General features: G+C 37.7%; 1 protein-coding gene across 3 annotated transcripts in view; it reads left to right on the forward strand.

Annotated features, from left to right (window-relative positions):
* The first annotated feature begins 216 nt into the window (after positions 1 to 216).
* opn7b (opsin 7, group member b) overlaps positions 217 to 9,921 on the forward strand; it is an 88,871-nt gene continuing 79,166 nt past the window's right edge. For 2 of the 3 annotated variants that reach the window (XM_036132787.1, XM_012862258.3), the window contains exon 1: positions 217 to 723. The gene's annotated coding sequence lies outside the window, so the exon portion shown is untranslated. Of the gene's footprint in view, positions 724 to 1,427; positions 1,494 to 9,921 lie in introns of those variants that run through there. The other variant, XM_021316255.2, reaches the window with a different exon arrangement.

Genomic DNA, 9,921 nt, shown 5'->3' on the forward strand with positions numbered 1-9,921 from the left:
ACTTCAAACGCGAGTGTTCCACGTCAAGACATCTTTGTGTCCAGTCATCATTCCTTTGCTTCCTCTGTTATCTTTCCCTCTGAATCTTTGCCTCCCTGAGAGCTTTCCCTTGCATGTGGTGCACCATGTGCCGTGGAGAAAAAAAGAAAAAAGATATTCAGGAAAATCTCTATGGATAAGAAACTCTGGTAGAAAAAAAAACCCAAAACAAAACAAACAAACTGCAAAAGCAGGCAACAAGGAGTGCATGTGGTGTGAAGCAAAAAATGTGGAGCATGATGTGCTGAGACTGACAGTGCTGTGTGCGTATGCCTGCGCGAGAGAGGGAGGAGATGCAGTGTGGAGAATTCATGTGCTGGAAGGAGATTTAAGTGGAGAGCGAGAGCAGAGCAGCAGAGAAGGGACTGGGGCGAGAGTGGGAGCCGAAGACTGAGAGAGAAACAGACAAGAGGAAGAAGGGAGCAGGGAGCATCGGAGACGGGTCTCCTTCTTACCGCCGCCTGACGGATCTCCCTGAACAGAGCTGTCGGGCTGCTGCTGACTGGCGAGTGGATCCTCTCGCAGCACCCACCAGAGTTTTTCCCGGTGGCTATGCATTCGGCTTGCGTTCACCTCTGCTGGTTCCAGCGCTGGCACACATGAGTGAAGGTCTGACCAGCTTCCCTCTGGACCTGACTCAACACCCATGAACCCCAGCCAACTCTGGCATACCCTCTCATTAAGGTAAGTAAAACAAAGACTTTTACTCGCTCTAATTGGCGTCCAAGCAGCGTTTGACCTGTTCAGTCACACATTTACATAATTAAGAAATTGCTCTGAAACCAATGAAACGTGTACTAATTTACGCGTGCTTTGTCAGCTTAGAGTTGAAATGAGGCAGCACAACATAGGTCCTACTTTCACTGTCTCCAACCTCGTTTGATGGACGCGCGTATATCAAGTGATGACCCCATGCCTTACAACCTCCTGGTCCTTCCGCTTGTACAGTTATTGCTTCTTGTGTTATTAGCTGCACACTCCTTCTGTATCCTGTGTGACTTTAACGTATTTTGGTGTTTAGATGAGATGTTATGAACGTGTAGGTCCTGGCATCTATTACCCTCACATTCAATATAGGTCAACTGAGCCAGATCTTCATTCTGTTTGTTGTGCTGAGAAATGGATTGAGTTAAAGCTCTGTCCTGTGGACTGCGATGGCTCTGAGAGACTTGCTATGAAAGACATCTGTGGGAAATTTAATGAATTGAGACACAGTGTGGGGTAGCGTTTTTTTTTTTTTTTTGTTGTTGTTGTTGCTCTATTGTTAAATTATGTGATTAACATGTTGACTTCTCTTCATCACAAATAGACCCCCCCCCCCCTCAAAAGCAGCTTGCCTAAATATACACGACTCTGTAACGTGAGCTTTAACTATCAGGAACTAACCCTGGCGCTGCCGCTCTCTTCTGCGTTGATGCTTAATTCGTATCTTCTGACTGGATTTGCTTCTGCAGGTAAACCTAAATAGGTTACAGACATGGAATGAGAAAGTGCACCCTGTTTAAATTCTAGGGTTTTACATATTTTCCATTCTCTGCGTCAGGCTGCATTTAGTTTCTCAGGCACTTTCCAGCTTTTAGATTCTTTTGGGTTACTTTAATCTTTGATTAACAACATAAAGACGTGTTGGAATAAGGCAATTTTTAACAATTGATGTTAGATTTTAGTCATTTTAGAACTTGATGAAGATCAGATCATTTGTACATGGAAATTCAAGGACTGATAGTGTACACTGAGCTCACAATTGCATTTTAGAAATACACTGTGATTGATTTGCTGCATGAAGAACTACCAGGTTGAAAATTTTCAACAGTTTCCATTTGACTTTCTTAAACTGCTGCTTAGCACAACTACATAGATGTCAGTAAATCAAGTATAATACCTATAAACCCTTTTGTGCTCATATTTAATCAACATTGGAAGAAATCTATTGTTCATGCAATTAGAACTCTTAAGAACGAGCAATTCAACACCCTGGGTTGGGGTTATTTTCAAACAGTAGTATGATTGGAACTGATAATAATAAACGTATTCTGCCTGAGATGTGATCATTTTTAAGAGGATGTGTCAAGTTTGGCACAGCACACATCCTAATATCTTCTGCTGTTTGATATTCTGCATGACCCTGCCAGCTGTAAAAATAATTAGACAACCTGTGTCCAAAATCTAACATTAGGACACAGAGCTTAGCCGTTGCCAGCTGTCATTATTGCTGAGGGAAATCCGTAATACCCACTGCTATACGGCAAATTTATTTTAGTCACGTGACGGTCCAGACCAATGTGGGAGTGCAGCTGAGAAACTGCATGTCAAAGCGAGAGACAAAGATGCCATTGTAACGTCAGGATTTTTTTTTCTTTTAACTAAAAACTGAAAGAATGCACCAGGAGTTCATGTTGCTGCAGTTTTATCCAAGGATCCTTCGGACATCCTTGGGACATAAAGGAGGAAAATCTTCCTCATCAGAGGCTAAAATAGCTGGATAGAAAACTACCCATTAGGTTTTGTCTAATTATAAGGTAGGGTTGTAAAATACCTCGGCAATTCATCATCATCATCATCCTAATACTCTTGTCTTCCCATTTATCCGCCTTTTTCTGAGATCGATTCACCCAATCAGCTGGCTAAAAGAAGCCTCCCACACGTTTCCCTCACTTACAAGAAAAGCAAACAAACATATTGGGCTGTTTGGAAGCCTGTCTGCTAGAGAAAACACCCACAGCCCAGTTGTTGTGTAAAAAAACTAAGAGTGGAAACATCAGTCTTAAGGTAAGGAGGGACACTGAAGGACAAAAAAAAAGGACTTAGACTAAGTCTCAACTGTATTTATCCCTTGGGATTGCTCCTTCAGGGAAATTCTGGAATTTCATATTCAAGGATAATATCTGATGTAAAATACTAATTAAATTTCCAAGGAAAACTCAACATTTTGGTAGTTATGATTCTGCATTTTCTGCATTCTGCTTAAGTGTGTCAAAATAACAATACATGAATGTTTCAGATAGCATAACTGTAATAAACAAAATCTTAGTTTGCTTTAGTAGGAGTACAACTTTTTTTACTATTTTAAATAAAGCAGTTACTGTAGATCGCAAATTAGATTTTTTTAAATCTATGAAACTATGAAAACCATGGTATTTTTAACCAAGCCAATGTCTATTTAGTATCATAATAAATGTGAAAATGTGGCATTTGCGGTGAATTATTTTAGAGTAAACTGAGTTTTCTTCACAGGTTGTCACCTGGGAAATGATGCATATTATTACATAAATAATTTACCACAATAAAGCTGCAAAAAAAGAAAAAAAAGGAACAAGGAAGTTTTGTTCAGCTGCAGGAATCCTTTTCAGTTTGGTGAAATGTGATTTTGCTTTTGTGAGATTGTTTTTCAGCAGCTCACAGCATCTGTGTGGTATGGCATGGTTCAAGTGTCAGTGCATGCCTCTGTCTGTTTTATAAAGTAGGCACCGGCATTTGACTTTATATAAATAACTCATGACATAACCCATAAAGAGTCACTCTGTAACACTGTACAGCCAGTGCCTTGCCAGTATGGTGAAAGGTTTGAGCCCACAATTAATCGGGTTTATGGAGCAGCTGAAGGAGAAGTCCCTTTTGAATTAGAAAGGTGACGTTTTATTGGCTGCAGTCCACCGGCTGAGCGTGTGTTCGCTGTCCGGTCGTTGCATCACGCGTGTGCTGTCGTGTCTCTGATAATGCGCCTTTATTTTTAAATCCTTTTTACTTCCCTTGTTTTTTGCTTCTGTCTTATATTCAGATTTTCTTTGAAATGGTTAACAAAGGGTTGTAGGAAAGAGTAAAGCTCTGATTTACTTTTGTAGTAGCTTACATGAAAACATGATTGTGCAAAGATTTTAGCGGAAGAGGTCATTGACATTGTGTAGGAGTGCATAATGAATGACGGTTTATCATTGTTCCCCTGTGGGTGCTTATTCGTGCTTCAGCTTGTTACATCCATATTCTATATATACAGAGCAGTAGCGTAGAGCTTGCATTTAAACCACCTCACTGTTTTACTGATTCATTCATATAAACCGACACAATGCCTAGTATATGAGTGTCGCCTTTTATTGGAGAAAAGAAGAATATGCTATAAAGTTGAGATAAATTCATTGTTCATTAAGAGTAGCTTTTGTGCCATAACTTCAAAACATTATACCACTTCTAGTTTTTAAAGCATCATAGTGTTAGGAGCCTGAGCCTGACATGAGATTCTTGGACAGGTGAAGAACAAGCAAACAATACCACAATTACCCAGTTTAACTCTCCAAACTCTGGATTGTTATAGACATATCTTTGTGCCTTAGATATATTGTAAAAGTATTGTGTAATTAATTGACTGTTTATGCGGGGGACTTTCATAGATTTTAAGGAATCAAAGGACTCCCATCGTTTGTGCAACTGATAGTGATCCTAATCAGAGTGTTTCTGATAAGCCTCATGGATGGATTTGCCTTGATAAGAATGAACCTGTCAATAGAGTCCACTGCAGATGTAAAGCTGGGAAAGTTAGACTGTAGATTGTAGCTTTCACTGATAACCTACAGCTTGGCCAACTAAGCTTTAGGCAGCTGTAGCTTTACCAGATATACAGTGATATTTAATAAACATAAATATCATTCAAAAGGTTGTTTATTTCTGTAACATAATTCATTAAGTGAAAGACATTATATAGATTTATTGCACACATTTTCCGCTTAGAGCTAATAAAAACATCTAAAATTTGAATATTACTTCAGACCAATTACATTGTTTTAAATACAGAAAGGTGGGCTTGATTAAAATTGTATTTAAGTTGTTGACATAAGGCACTTTTATTCTTATAATCCAGTCTCATAGGAACATATATTCTAATTTATGGAATATGGCTGTATGTAAAACTATAGAATGAGCTATTGCCATCAATCCAGATAAGATGGTAACAGAAGGCCACCACCATCTGACATTTGTGATATGGTGCAGTATCCTGCTGGAAGTAGACATCAGGAGATGAGGACACTGTGATTTAGAAGGGGACATATGCAAAATCCACTTTTTAACCCTTTTGTTGAGTGCGTTGAGTTTCTAGGAGGTCTGAGTCTGACAAGGAGCTGCACAGAAAACATTACATTCTTTCTGGGTCATATTGTTCAAGCTGTTCAGTTTTCTATTATGCTTCTTGAACAATTACGTCACAATACCTGTCGTGAAATTGTTAGACAAGGTCATGGACTTCTGCCTAACCAATTTTGCGAATCCACCATTCTTCTTTCTCAGAGGAATTTTGTAGTCTAAGCCTAGTGTTGCTGAAGCTACAAATGGATAACAGGCCATCGAAATGTTTGGTTGCTTATTACTCTGTGCCCAGAGATATTACAAAAACGGCAGAATGGGGTGGAAAGGAACACTCTGCAACCTGGAGGGGGGCAGGGTGTGAAGTGCCTTCTTTAGATTTAAAGAGACAGCACCAAAATGAGTTGCTCTCAGACACACCTCAGAACAGAGGTATAAAGGGGGAATATGGGGGTACATTAAAGAAGAATTCAGACCAAAGCATTGCAGTTCCACTTTATATGAACCACAACTAAATGCTTTCAATATGAAAAGGAAGGACTGAAAAGCATGAGAAGTCCCCTTTAACTGAAGGACATGGTTAGCAACAATTCTCTAGCAGGCGGTGGCATTTAAAAAAATGCTCAGCGGTGCCAAAAGTTTTCCAAGAAAAATACCCAAACCCTAACCCAAACCATCTTACCAACAATAGTAGCCTGAACTTTTGACGTAAGAAGGAATGAATGCATGGCTTAAATCGTTCACGAAAATTTCTGATCCTATCATCCCAATATTTGCATGTTTCCATCTATCAATGTCCACTTTTAGTGAGTGTGTCAACTTGTAGCCTCAGTTTCCTGTTCATAGCTGAAAGTTAAGGCAAGAGTCGTTAAACAGTCTGTTGACCTTCCCCAATTTTATTCTACAGAATACATAAATTGGACAAACTAGCACAACATTTGTTCACAAGTGAAGAAATTCCATTTCACAAAAACTGAACAAACTGGAAATCATAAATTGTTTAACTTCACAAAGATAATCACACATTTATTCTATAGGAAGTTTTTGACCGCAAGCCTTCCTTCTTGGAGGAGCACAAGGCCGTCTTTGAAACCAAAGACTACGAGTTTCTTCTGTCTTTGATTGTGTCTACATAATCAGGAACACTAGTCAAGCTATGAAGACCCTCAGCAAAGCAAGTTATGTCTGGTGTTTAACAAAGAAGCCTTGCATTTCAAAAACCATTCATCCTCCATGGGGAAAAGGAAACTGTACAGTCCATTTACAAACCTGACTTCACCAGATCATCAGGATTTCATTCCATTCAGCCACTGTCTGTTTTTCATCCACTGTGTGGTTGAATATGAGGTCAAGCATAACAAAGCTGCCCTTGACAAATCATCAGTGTTTTCCCCCCTTAACGTTGATGATGCTGTAATTTATCATATTTTACTGTAACTTTGGGGTTTGGCAAGCAATGTTTATCGTTTTGTTCTCGTGTCAGTAAACCGGTTGTAATCTGTTCACCACTGGGTATGTAGAGGACGTCTTTTCTGCAAACAAACAGATGTGTAACTATGTCCTACAGAGGCAGCATCCATCAGGTTTATATCATTTTTTTGCAAAATCTTTTCCATGTTGCAGGTTTATGGAAATTTCTCAGAAATCCAATACAGTGTTGTTGATTTTTCTCGTCGTTGATGAAAAAAAAGTATCAATATATCAGTCTTGTGGTTTACTGATACTGTGGTATACAGCAGTGGAAATCGAGCAGTCATAAATTCATTACCATGAATGAGTCCAGCAGTTTGCTTGCCTATTTCCTTTTTTTCTTGAAAGTAGGAAATATATTGGGATCAGTTAAATATATTGCTCTAAATGCAATGTTTACGTAAGAGCTATGGCAAAATGCATCAACCATAAATGTTTAATTTACTATATAAATAACATTCAAACTGGTGTCTGGAGCCGACGGTGGGCCTCCACCTCAGCATCATTTTAATAACGTGTAATGAACTCTCCATCTATATGCTTTTTTATCTGAACTAGATCTATTTTTTTTTTTTTACCGTGGCACTGATGCGCTGCAGAAATGCGAAGCTTTTACCACATAATTTGTCACAGCTGTGCCACGTTCATTAACCCTGTCATGACTTTGTTTTTTTATTTTTTTATTTCACTGTTTGGAAAAATCACACGGGGGATAGAACAACACAATGAAAATGCAAATAAATTTTGCTCTTAAGCAAGCTGAAAGCACTGCTCACTGAACACAGAGTGCCGTGCTGCTGCAGCTCAATGGGGCACAGCACCTTTTCCTTTCTCAAGTAATGGAAAGTACTCTGTTGTTAAAAGAAGCACTTCACTGCAGGCTGTATCTTGTAAAAATAATTAAAGAGGAGGCACATTATCCGCATTGGCCAAAAAAGCCCAGAGTATAGCTTTATGGAAGGAAATTTGTAGTTTGGACAGCTTTTTGTACTAAAAGAGGCTGGAATAAAACTACAAAGCTGGCTTGTATTACTCTGAGAAAAATATTTCTCAGAGTAATTGAACAACCAAATGACACAAACATGATATATTTTTTTACTATTGTTTTATCTGAAGGTCCATATTATTTTATTTAACCAATTCATTGTTAATTCAATAGCTACTATTTGCATAGCGCAGTCTAATTCTGTGAGATCCAATGATGTGAGATCTGCCGTCTAGCTGTTGTGAGCACATGCTTTTATGCATTGAATTTATAAGGGGATACAGACATGAACGTGAATGCTGCAAAGTTGACATGCTTTTTGTCTCTGTTTGAGACTCTTATTTTGAAGTAAGAATAGAGTTAGCTAAGTTCTTCTTTTTTAACAAAAAAAAAACAATGTTTTTGCACATAGCTACTTGGTTAGATGAAAAGAAGGTGAAAATATCAGTTAAAATACAATATTTTTGGGAGACAATGATAAGTAATTACAAAAAAATATTTCCCTTTTCACATGACATATAGCTTATTGGAATAGTAAGACATCAGTTGGGACAAAAAAATCCATCCATTGTGTTATGTGGGCAGAGTTGTGAGGATGTAGTTGCATAGGTGTGTGAATATGAAATAAAGTTAATTTGTCAGAGCAGGATTTCCAGACCTTTTCTCATTAGCGCCCTTAGCTAAAGCAAGACTAGGGATTAAAGTTACATCATTGTCCTAATGTATCAGTCAGGAAAAGAATGCAAAATAGACAACAGTGGCATTTCGAAAACTAGATTTCTTGAAAATAGACTAAATTAGATGTAATCTGTCCAGGTAGGTGAACAGAAGGGCAACAGAAAAACTCATGCAGCAGCAAATATTTCTCTTAAGTAGCTTCTGATGGTGTTTTTTAAAAATATATATATAAATACAATACTTACAAAATTAGCAAGATACTTCCATCTCAAAATTTGCTATATTTTAAGATCTGAATAAAAACAAAAAAAAATCATATTATACTACAAAAAGCCATTAAACTCAATAAAAACAAATTAGTACAACACATTGAAATGCAAAACATATGCAGTCATATTGAATAAATTAGAATATTTTTGAAAAGTTTATGCATTTCAGTAACTCGGTTCTCTAAGTCAAATACATTATTTAGATCAACCCAGACTGACAATGTTTTAAAGCTTTTATTTATGTTAGTTATGGTTTTTTCACCTCCAGCTAATAAAACACAGCGTTTGAAATAGAGCTGTGCATAAAAATCGATACAAAGATTAATATCGATTTTTTTAAAAAATGATTTAAAACCGATATTCTGGCTTTCAATATCGATTTACCTCCCAACACCTAGGAGGCGCCATTGCAGCCTAACCTTCATCCCTAAAATCAGACGTTTGGGCACGTTTTTGGTTTCTGTGATACAATAAATGCATTCGACCAAATGCACTTTGTTTTCCTGTTAATATATCAGTGTTCAATAAATTGAACATAAATATAATATTTGGCTGGTTTTGTTGATTGAATGACTTTGAGCATTTGAAAGTAATAAATATCGATATTGGAGTCAAATCAAATCAAGGTGAGCTATATCGAGAATCGTATTGTATCGTGAGCTATGTATCGAAAATCGTATCGAATCGGCTCATCCTAGATGATACCCAGCCCTAGTTTGAAACTAGAATTTCGCATCAGACCAACAAAAAAGCAACATTTTTAATGCACAAATGGGGGGCTTAATGAAAAGTATGTTGAATACTGGCTTAAATGTTGTTGTTTTTTTCAAAAAGTACTTTTAATCTGACATACAAGCCTCTTAGAAGTATCAAATATGACTGTATAAGAATTCTATAATCTGTGTCTGCACAACCGATTACCCAGAAGCTATGATTTTAAGTTCTTGAATAGTGATTTATTTGCTTTCTGGTGAGTTATTTCAGTCATGACAGGCTTACATTGAGAATTCTTACCAAATGTACTCTGTCTAAAAGGTACTGCAAGGTCCCCGCTCACAGCAGCTCTGTTGGTCCTCGAAGCGCTTGTCAATGACGTGACAAGTGCTTTCAGGGGAGGAAGTGCAAGACCATGCAATACTTTAAAGACTAGACAGAGATTCACAAACATGTTCATATTCTCCCGACTCAAAAGATAAAGTTTTGCTAAAATATTGTAGTGATGATATCCTACATGCTTTTCCTCTATGATCTTTGTTGTTTGTTCGTACATCGAAGAGTTACCCTGCCCCCGGCTTGTTACACAGTAAATTATGTGTGAGAGAAAAAATCATAGCATTCATGAATTTCTTTGCAGCAAAGTTAGACACACAGGGTATTTTATACCTAAACTTGGCATCGTTAAACTTA

Source organism: Fundulus heteroclitus, unplaced genomic scaffold (genome assembly GCF_011125445.2).
Source record: "Fundulus heteroclitus isolate FHET01 unplaced genomic scaffold, MU-UCD_Fhet_4.1 scaffold_54, whole genome shotgun sequence".
Taxonomy (NCBI): domain Eukaryota; kingdom Metazoa; phylum Chordata; class Actinopteri; order Cyprinodontiformes; family Fundulidae; genus Fundulus; species Fundulus heteroclitus.